Source organism: Dendropsophus ebraccatus, unplaced genomic scaffold (genome assembly GCF_027789765.1).
Source record: "Dendropsophus ebraccatus isolate aDenEbr1 unplaced genomic scaffold, aDenEbr1.pat pat_scaffold_357_ctg1, whole genome shotgun sequence".
NCBI lineage: Eukaryota > Metazoa > Chordata > Amphibia > Anura > Hylidae > Dendropsophus > Dendropsophus ebraccatus.
Window position 1 is genome coordinate 122,276 of NW_027209994.1, and position 10,607 is coordinate 132,882.

The 10,607-nt window shown below is 48.1% G+C and overlaps 1 long non-coding RNA gene across 1 annotated transcript in view; it reads left to right on the plus strand.

The window, feature by feature from the left end:
• The first annotated feature begins 2,558 nt into the window (after nt 1-2,558).
• The window catches only part of LOC138775894 (uncharacterized), a 24,354-nt gene continuing 16,305 nt past the window's right edge, over nt 2,559-10,607 (plus strand). Inside the window, exon 1 of the long non-coding RNA XR_011360673.1 lies at nt 2,559-2,621. This is a non-coding gene — a long non-coding RNA (uncharacterized lncRNA). The remainder of the gene's footprint in view (nt 2,622-10,607) is intronic.

The following is a 10,607-nucleotide window of genomic DNA, read 5'->3' on the forward strand; positions in this document are numbered from 1 at the left end:
GCAAACCCCGTCCTGGCCAGATTTCATTGGCTGCTCCACTCCAGGCTTCCTAGCAGCCAAAATCAGACCCTGCCGGACCCCTGACCCTAATCCGAACGTTTAGTTTTAGGGCTAGGGTTGTGGGTCGGCTTAGGGTTACTACCAACATAATACTTAATTATCCCCTGGCCACACAACAACCCTAACCCTTGGGGTTGGTGCTAATCAGTAAGGTTAGGTTTAAGGTTGGAGCTGTGGGGAGAGTTGGAACATGACAAATCAGTGGGGCGTAACCCTAATCCTAACCCCAACCCTAACCCTAAAACTAAACTTTCGGATTAGGGTCGGGGGTCTGATTTTGGCTGCTAGGAAGCCCAACGTGGAGCAGCCAATGCCCTTCAGTTCGATTCACACAGGCAGGCACCCAGCTTTTCCAGATGCTGATGAAGTCACTGTATGATGGTTACATTCCCTCTGCAGTCTGAGGCAGGAGGGGCTGTGGGGTGTCTGTTGGGTTGTGTGATATGATATCCTGGGCTCATTTTATTGGCCTCATTGAGATGAGGAGGTGGGGAGTGAGCTGTCTTAGCAGCAGTGGGCCTTACAGAGGGGGCTGGCTTAGCAGCAGTGGGTGTTTCTCAGGGGGCTGGCTTAGCAGCAGTGGGTGTTTCTCAGGGGGCTGGCTTAGCAGCAGTGGGTGTGGTTGAGGGGGCTGACTTAGCAGCAGTGGGTGTTTCTCAGGGGGCTGGCTTAGCAGCAGTGGGTGTGGCTGAGGGGGCTGACTTAGCAGCAGTGGGTGTTTCTCAGGGGGCTGGCTTAGCAGCAGTGGGTGTGGCTGAGGGGGCTGACTTGCACACAAGGAATGTTGGCCTCAGTAGTTTTAGACATCACAGTCAAACACAATATGAAACAGGAAGTGAAGAGAATATGAATAGTATAGAACAGCTCCACAGCAGTTGCTATAAAGATCATATAGCAGCAAAACTTGGCAGGGATATTTAGATTAGACTAAGAAACAACACCTAAATTTTTTTTTTTTTTGCTGATAGTTGAACAACCTCTTTAAGCTTCTGCTGTCTAAGGATAGTGAGGTGGAGGTGGCCGAGGAAGCGGCTGACCTGAGTGGTGAGCTGACTGAACCCAGTCAGAGGGGGAGGGATTGGCAGCAAAGCCATGTTTCCAATTGGGCGGGCAGGCGGCTGCCCGGTGACCTATTACTCATCCAGGAAACATTTTCTCCTCTGTTTCAGCCTTTGATGCTGGTTTACCTGGCAACAGGAATTTTGGGGCGGAGAGCACCTAAATTGACTACCAATGAGAGGCGTGGTGGGCAGTTCTTCCAGGTGAGGAGTAACCAGCACACTTTACCAGAGTCTGGAAATGCCGTCCTGGGGAGCACATTGTTTGTGTGGCATTAAAGCGCCTATTCCATGGGGTGATGCAGAGGAGCAAACACTAGTGTATACACTAGTAGATTAGTCCAAAGCCTGTGTGAACAAAACCTTAGTGATAGTAGGGTCCAATGCACACTTCTGTGTCTGAGCCCTGCATTTACTATATATATGCTAGACAAAGTACCCTGTCTGGCCGACAGATTTACCAAATCTTTCTGATAGAACTGTCTGAACAAAAAATTTTTACTTGCAGAAACACGGCCTTTTGGCTGTGTTCAAACATTGCAGTTGCAATAACGCCCATTATTTGGTCTTAAAATGACAAGTGCCCAAAAAAAGTCAGTCAAACGGACAAAAATAGATGTTATGTGTAGAGATGAGCAAATCTACAGTACAAAAGAAGCAAATCGCTTTGTTCCTATCTGCATTCTGCTCATGAGGCTGTGGGGCTTTGAAGTCTTCTCCGCTCTGTGCTGCTCCTTCCCAGGTGCTGGGAAAAGATGGATCCAGTCCTGGGAAACTTGGAGAAGTTTCTCAGGACTGGATCCATCTTTTCCCAGCACTTGGGCAGGAACGGCACAGAGCGGAGCAGACTTCAAAGCCCCACAGCCTCATGAGCAGAATGCAGATAGGAACAAAGCGATTTGCTTCTTTCCTACTGTAGATTCGCTCATCTCTAGTTATGTGGTTGTGACCTAATGCTGAATGATGAGCAGGTGCAGCAACCTCAGTGATTTTGTGATGGTTAACAGGGAAATTAGTTTTGGGTGGGAACAGAGAGGAGTGCTTGGGGTGAGTGGACTGTGATGAAGAACTGGGGTAAAGAACTGCCTTCTGGGACTTGTAGTACTAAACTACTGCTCAGGAAGTACAACCACAAAATACAGAACTACAGTCCCTTTAAGGTATGAACTAGTATGGCTTTTTGTTACTGTGTTACAAGCAGTGATATATTTATTGACTCCAAAATAATGCACAATAGTATCTGGTGCCAAAGTGCACAATAGTATCTACAGCTGCCAGCAGCTCCAGAGTCCCTGGTTGGGAAACCCTATTTAACCTGATTCTTTTTATAAGTATCCCATGTTTCCCAGCCAATAGCTGGAGAATGAGGAGGAGTCCAAATCCTTACCTCATGGTAGAAGCTGTATAATTGACCGAGATTGCTTAATAAACTGAAGTTGAAACGTCTTGTATGACTGAGAGGGAACAGCTTACTCATTTTGGAACAAGAGTCTGGACTTGAAGGTACTGTATCTTTTTCCTTTCTTTGTTTTTTAGTGTGATCTTAATAGCATAAAATATTATTAATACATATAATTATCTTCATTTTATTAGGATAATTATAATATTTAACTAGAACAATATATAATGTGATAACAGTCAATAAGTAAAATGTTGATCTCTGCAGTAAGGTATATAAAAAATAAACGGGGAAACCGCTTATGTGTATACTTATTTATATGTATACTATATTTATAGATACAGGGCCACTTCTGCCATGATGCAAGATGAGTTTATTGCTGAGGCGGCAGATTTGTAGGCACAGCATGTTTTATGGAGTGGCCATAAATTATACTGTCTGCTACACATCACTGACTTCATTGACTACACGGCCTATTATGGGTGTGTTTTGTTGGGGTATGTCTTATCAGTCATTTTCCCTATATTGTACACATGTGTAAGGTCCATACAATGAAGACAAGATGCGGAGAAAGCTGTATGACCCCCATCAAACTGAGTATAAGATGGTGGGAAAGCTGGGTGACTCCCATCAAACTGAGTGTAACCTTTTTCGTACTGATTACGGGATGCTGGGTGACCTCCATCATACTGAGTATCAGATGTGGGAAAGCTGGGTGACCTCCATAATACTGAGTATAATATGCTGAGAAAGCTGGGTGACCACCATAATACTGAGTATAATATGCTGAGAAAGCTGGGTGACCTCCATAATACTGAGTATAATATGCTGAGAAAGCTGGGTAACCACATCCTACTGAGTATCAGATGGTGGGAAAGCTGGGTGACCACATCATACTGAGTATAATATTCTGGGTGACCTTTATCGTACTGATTACAGGATGCTGGGTGACCTCCATCATACTGAGTATAATATGCTGAGAAAGCTGGATTACCTCTATCATACTGACTGACCTATCATACCTCATACTGACCATATCATACCTCTGACTGACCTATCACACCTCAGATCATTACCTATATCATACTGACTGACTGATATACTGGCAATGCAAGATGCTGGGAAACTGGGGTTTCTGTTTTCTCACCATAGTTTTTACCACTGCTGCTGTTACCCCCCCCTTTCTCCTTTTAGAATACCTTCTTTATCTGTGCACTCCCCATTAGTAAAAATAATAATAAACAAAACAACAAACACACATACTTGTATGTATTGCTGTACATATCTCTTCCGGTGTAGGTCTCCTCCTGTGTAGTCATCACCTGGCTTCCTGCAGAACACCATCTTCTGTCTTCAGGTTCCTCTAGTCAAGATGCAGGAGTGACAGCTGAAAGGAGAGAGTGCCCTCTAGTGGCTGAAGGAAGAATACTGCCTGCAGCTAAAACACTGACTAGCAGAGCAGTTTGCTTTTTTTTTTTAAATTGTAATTTTTATTAAGTAGTTTTCCATTATATTAACAAAGAACAAATGGACAGCATAATATAAATCAGAACAGAAACAACAATGCAGTTTCCTCAACAATGCAGAGACAGCAAAAGGAACTCAGCAGGAAAGGATGTAAAACGAAGAGCATATGGAATGTGTTCAGTGCAGGAAAATAGTATATCGTGAACAGTTCCACAGGTTAGAACACAGCCATGAGGAAATCAGTAGCAAACCAAATTAAAGTTCAACAGGTTACGCTAGAACCTTCAATCTAAGGCAGCACTAGCCACACATAACAAGGACATAGGAATTGACACTCAGGGAAGGGGGGGAAACGGGAAGGGAAGGGGGGGGGGGGGGGTGAGAGTAGAGAAGCCGCATGGAGGTAAGACTGTCGGGTCTACATTCAACATGAATAGCCAGATCTCAAGCAATAGGCGTCCCATGGTGACCACACAGAATCAAACATGGGAAGCGTATTATTCAGAGACGCTGTTAGATGTTCCAGGGACCTTATCTCCTTCACCCTAGAAACAAGCTCAAGGGTGGAAGGTGGCGTAGTTTTTTTCCAGTTTCGGGCGATCAAGGTCTTAGCAGCAGTCAAGATCTGAAGTGCCAGCTTAGTATGCTTTTTCCCTAAAGTCTTAGGAGTGAGGTTAAGCAAATAAGCCATAGGGTCTAACGGGATCTGGACGCCCAGAAGATCGGTAAGCAGAGTGTGGACGGTCGACCAGTATCCACAGATGCCCGTGCAGGACCAGAAAATGTGAAAGAGAGAGCCAATGGCACTCTGGCATCTCCAGCAGAGTGGGGAGATCGACCTATTGAGCCTGTGTAGCAATTCAGGGGTGTGGTACCAGTGCATTAGAAGCTTATAGTGTACCTCCTTATAGGTGGTGCATATTGAGGACTTGGCTGCTCTACTCCAGATAATTTCCCACAACTCAGGGGAATGGGCTTAGGATAACGTCCTCTCCCACGTATCCATATATTTATGCCTGACCGCCTCCTCCCTACCTTCAGTACTTAGAATTTTGTAAATATCAGAAATCAGGGCCCTTCGTAGAGGTGCCCCCCCTGCATAGTTGCTCAAAGGCCGTAGGTTTAGAGACTGTGGTGGCTCCCATGGCGGACATCATAAAGTGTTGTAAACAAGTGTGTGTGAAGAGCTCAGTCCTAGGAAGGTGAGATCTATCTGAGAGTCTGGGAAAGGAGAGTAAAGTGCGCGTCAAGGGATCCACCACATCTGCAAACTGAAACAATCCCCTGTCTCCCCATGTTCGAACTACATGGGAGTCTAGGCTAGCAGTGAACGATGGGGTCAGAGAGACAGGAGGTCAATGGGGAATTCTTAGAATATAACTTAAATTTGTCTGCACAGGAAGACCAGATCTGTTTTGTAAATAGGATCGGCCCTAACAGGGGGCCCGTCGGCCAAGCTGGAGGGGAGGAACTCCACAATAAGAATTAGGGTGAAAGGGAGGCTAGCCAGGAGTTTTCAATCTGGGTCCATTTTTATAGGCATGGTGCGTCGCCCAACAAGGATATGACGGAGATGGGCTTGCCCAATAGTAATGCAGTAGATTTGGTGTCGCCATACCACCCCGAGACCTTCCGCTCATCATCACCGATTTGGGGATCCTGTGCCTCTTACCCCCCCATATGAATCGGAATATAGCAGTTTGAATAGACTTAATTTCTTTCACTGGGACCCTCACAGGGAGTGTCTCAAAATGATACAGGATTTTTGGCAGATGGTCATTTTGACCGAGGCGATGCTGCCCAAAAGGGAAATATAATGCGATTCCCACCTGGATAGCAGCGCCCTGGATTTCCCGAAATAGAGGGACAAAGTTGGCAGCATATAGCGATGAGTATGTGGGTGTGAGGCGGATCCCCAAATATTTGATATGGTCTGTGGTCCACTTGTAATTGAAAGTAGTCTTAGGTGGGCTTTGAACTGGTTGGGGATATTTAAGGCCAGTGCTTCAGTTTTTGTGGCATTAACCTTATACCCCGATAATTCCCCAAAAAAGTAGTTAGGAGACTTTGCAGGTTTGGCAGGGAGGTAAGGGCCTCCGACAGGGTGAGGAGGACAATCGTCCGCAAAGAGCATGACTTTGAACTCTCGACCCCGGATGTTTACCCCCCTAATGTCCGGGTTCAACCTAATGGCCGCCGCCAGGGGTTCAATGCACATGACAAAAAGCAGGGGAGACAGCGGACAGCCCTGGCGGGTGCCATTAGGCAAGGCAAAGCGCTCTGACAACTGGTGAGGCAGTTTTAGAGCCGCAGTGGGATTGGAATAAAGAACTCCCAATCCGCTGTCAAAAAAGGCCCCGACACCCCATAAGTCCTCAATGTGTCAAATAGGAAAAGGCCAACCCAGGCGGTCGAAAGCCTTTTCAGCATCCAGACTAAGTAATAGAGCCTGGTCAGATTGTTTATTCACTGCGTCTATAATATCTATAGCCCTTCTGGTGTTGTCACCCGCCCTGCCGCCCCAGAACAAAGCCAACCTGATCCTTGTCTATCAGGGAGGGTAGCCAGAAGCCCAAACGATTGGCTAATATTTTGGTGAAAAGTTTAAGGTCCGCATTAAGCAGTGCTATCGGTCTATAGTTGGAGCACTCAAGCGGGTCCTTATGAGGTTTAGGAATGAGTGTGATAAAAGTGGAGCATGGAAGAGGGGACAGCCTCCCGGTGAGAAAAGAGTTTGAAGAGATCAAGTAGTTTAGGAGAAAGTTCAAGAGCAAAAGTTTTATAGTAGAGATAAGTAAAACCGTCGGGACCCGGGATTTCCCAGCCGCAAGAATTTAAGAACCTCCTGGAGTTCCTCAGCCGAGATGGGGGCATTCAGGGACTCTAAGGCCTCCGCTGATAAGTGGGCAGGTGACAAGATCCAGGAAGCTCCTCAGTTTCCGAGTGCGAGCCCCCGGATCCGAGGGTAGGATGAGGGAAGAGATACAGCCGAGAAAAGTATTTAAGGAAGATCGAGGCTATGTCCTTTGGGTGAAATTTAGTAGTACCTAAATGGTCCCTCAGGGCCTGTGGAGACTGCGCCGCCACCCGATCTCTAAGCATCCGGGCCAAAAGCGTGTGAGCCTTGTTTCCTTTTTCATAGAAGCGCTGCCTAGAATACAGCAGCGAGCGCTCCACTTTATACAGTAGCAAGTCCTTTAGCTGGCTCTGGCGGCTACTAGTCTGCGCAGGACCCCCAAGGTTGCCCCGCAGCTAATTGTTGTTCTAATGTATGGATATTAGCTTTAGTTTCAGTGATTCTGGCTAAGTGTCCCGTTTTTTTTTGGAGCTGACGGAAATGCAATGCCCTCGAATTACGCCTTGTGACCTCCCATAACATGGAACGAGAGTCTACTGTTCCCTCATTTTCTAGGAAATATTTAGAGATGCAGTCTTTGATAGAATCTCTCGTAACTGGTGCTTCAATAGCGACTCATTAAGACGCCAGTGGCATTGACGTATGGAGTGGTTAGGGAAGCCAGCGAGGCCGTGATCGGGCTATGGTCAGACCAGGAGATCTGTTCATAGTAGTGTCTCGTAGGAGGCGGACCGCGGGGATATTGCCAAATAGATAGTCTATACGGGTGTGCGTTTTGTGTGGGTGGGAATAGAATGTAAACATTTTCTCCGTATGGTGTCCAATACGCCATAAATCATAGAGTTGGTATTGGCGGATAAGTTTGCGGAACTCTGTGGAGAGTCGTAACAAGCTAGAAGCCGGGGGTTGTCCGTAGCTGATTGTCTATCTAGAGTGCCCGAAAAGGGGAGGTTAAAATCGCCCCCCAAAATTCGGGGCGCAGCTGGATACGCTGCAAACGCTTGAGGACCCTACGGAGAAAAGGAATTTTGGAGGAATTGGGCGCGTAGACATTGCATAAGAGAAGTGGGTTACCCTGTAGAGAACCCTCCACTATAACAAACCGCCCCCCAGGATCCGAGTAGGACGAAGTAACTTGCAGGGGGCAATGACGGGAGATGAGTATGGCGACACCAGCACGTTTATGACCCGAGGAGGACGAGAAGGCTTGGGAAAGGAGTGACGGGCAAACCGGAAGTTAGCAGATGTATCAAAATGCGTCTCCTGAAGAAACGCTACATCAGCCTGTAATGATCTCAATTCTCTCAATGCCAGACGTCTTTTGACATTAGAATTGAGGCCATGAACATTAAGAGAGATACACTTAACCATTAGGGCGGATAGGAAGAGAACCTATAATATGTATATACTCACTCATTACAGTATGATCACCGTCCCATACTGGCCGAGTCCACGACAGCTTACCCATGCTCGATCTAAAAGAACCAGGAGATAGACCGTCGAAAGAGGGGAGGGGAAGGAGGGTGGAAGACATGGACAAAACAAACTACACAGAGAGACATAAGACAACACTGCGGCACAAGGCCAAAAACCCATACTACCATTGTATGAGTGAGGACTGCAAACAAGGAGAGGCAGATCAACACACATAATATGCAGATCAATCTGAGCTTCAAGAACAAAAACTGAGTCCCGTAGGGGGAGGAAGAGGCAGGACAGAGCCAAGACGGGAGAGAACATAGGTAAGACCAGAACAAGAGACCGGTCCACACAGTAATGTATAGCGTAAAAGAAGTGAGAGTATGTAGAAAAAGTGTAGCAAGACATAACTATAAAGAAAATAGAAAGAGAACCCTAGTTAATATTGGGGAAACAAGGTAATGGTAGAGCTTAGAGCTTCAGCCATCACAGGAGCTCACGCTCAGTCGGAGGACGAGGTGAGGATCTCGAGGAGGATGCAGGTGATGGTCCTTGCGGGCCCTTTCGGCGTCTCTTCTGGGAAACCTGTTGCCAGACTGTAGGAGGCGGCGGAGGTGGAGGAGCCACCGTCAGTCAGTTACATGTGGAGTAGGGATTTCTAGAGCCTCGCAGAAACCAGAAGGTCCGCAATATCTCTAAGAACTGCAGAGCGTCCGTCTTTACGAGCATGTAGAGCAAACGGGAAGTTCCACCTATAAGCAACCTGATGGTCCTTAAGTACTGATAGCAAAGGGCGTAGAAGGCGTCTTTTCTGCAGGTAATCCATGAAAGGTTGGAAAGAGCTGGATCGGGGCGCCATCAAAGTCAAAGTTCCTGAGGTTCCTTGCTTTGGACATAATTCGTTCTTTTAGGGCAAAATCGTGCACACAACAAATAACGTCCCGAGGAGTGCCAGAAGTAAATTTCGGCCTTAGGCTCGGTGGGCTCTGTCCAACTTAATATGATGAGAGGAGGGTTCACCCAGAATGTTATTGAAGATAGCTTCAAAGGTTTCCATGGAGGTCTTCATCATGCGTGGCTTCGGAAGACCCCGAACCCGTATGTTGTTGCGGCGACCACGGTTATCAAGGTCCTCCCGTGTGACGTTGCATCTCGCTCAAGGCTGAGGATTGTGAGGTGACCGTTTGTTGTAGTTGAGCAATATAGGAACGAGTGGAGTCATGTTCTTCTTCCAGGGAATCCCTCGGTTAGCCATGTGTTGAATATCTTTTCGTACTGCAGATATTTCTGCCCTGCAAGCTTCCTTAACTTCAGTCAGTAAGGAGAAAATCATTTTTTAGAAGGTAGTTGGGCAAGCAAGGAACGAAGTATGGCTTGAGAGCCCTCCCCAGCATACAGGAATCAGAGTCAGAGTCTCCAGCTTGGAGCCAGGTCCTGGTAGTGATAAAGGACCCTGGGCAGGCTGTGTGAGAGGAGGCAGGATCTGCTGCATCCAGCCAGACACTGGAGCAGGTTTGACGATGTTTTTTTTTCCCCCCTCTGGGGTTTAGGAGCTGCAGCCATGTCCATGGGGTGCAGGACAGACAGTTGTGCTGGGGTTAATGGATGGCCAGGAGATATCACAGCCCCTGCGCAGGATGTCCCACCTTGCTGTGTGATCCCACCGGGATTAGTGGGTGCTGGAGGGTAATAGTCACGTCCTCCTCTATTTCTGAGTCCTCCTGTGATGATGGGGGAGGGAGACCCGTCCACGTGGCAGACTGCGCCTCAGGGCAAGATGGCGCTGACGGCGGGGATGTCCGCTGTGCTGGGGGTGTGAATGCTCACCCAGCGAGGGGACCGTGACCTCCGTCCCCGTTGCAGGCACCGGAGCTTCTGGTGGCGAGGTGCGCTGGAGGCAGGGAGTGGAAGCAGGCAGGAGCCTGCGTGGCGGGCTGTACCCACGTGGCAAGATGGCGCCGGCAGACGGGCTGTACACTGCGCCGGGCTGAATGGAGTCACCACCGGTAATGCCTCTGATTCCGCCTCCGATGTGAGCCCCGGAGAGTTCGTGGGGACCCGGACGGGAAGGCTGAGTGATCTGGAGCTCGCCCGACTCGATCTCCGCAGCCGCTGATGACCGGCCGCCCGACAGGGAGAGGAGAAGAACTTGGGTCCTTAAGCAGGTACCGGTCAAGCGTGAGGACGCCAGAGCCGGGGTGGGGTGTCGTCCGTGGTCAGGGAGGGTTTCCTCTGTAGCTTTCCATGAACGGTGGAGCTGGAATTGGTAGGGTCTCTATCTTTACTGTGTGGAGCAGGAGCTCCTCTCTCACACGTCTGACTCCATCGGCAGCTCGCTCCGCCCCCC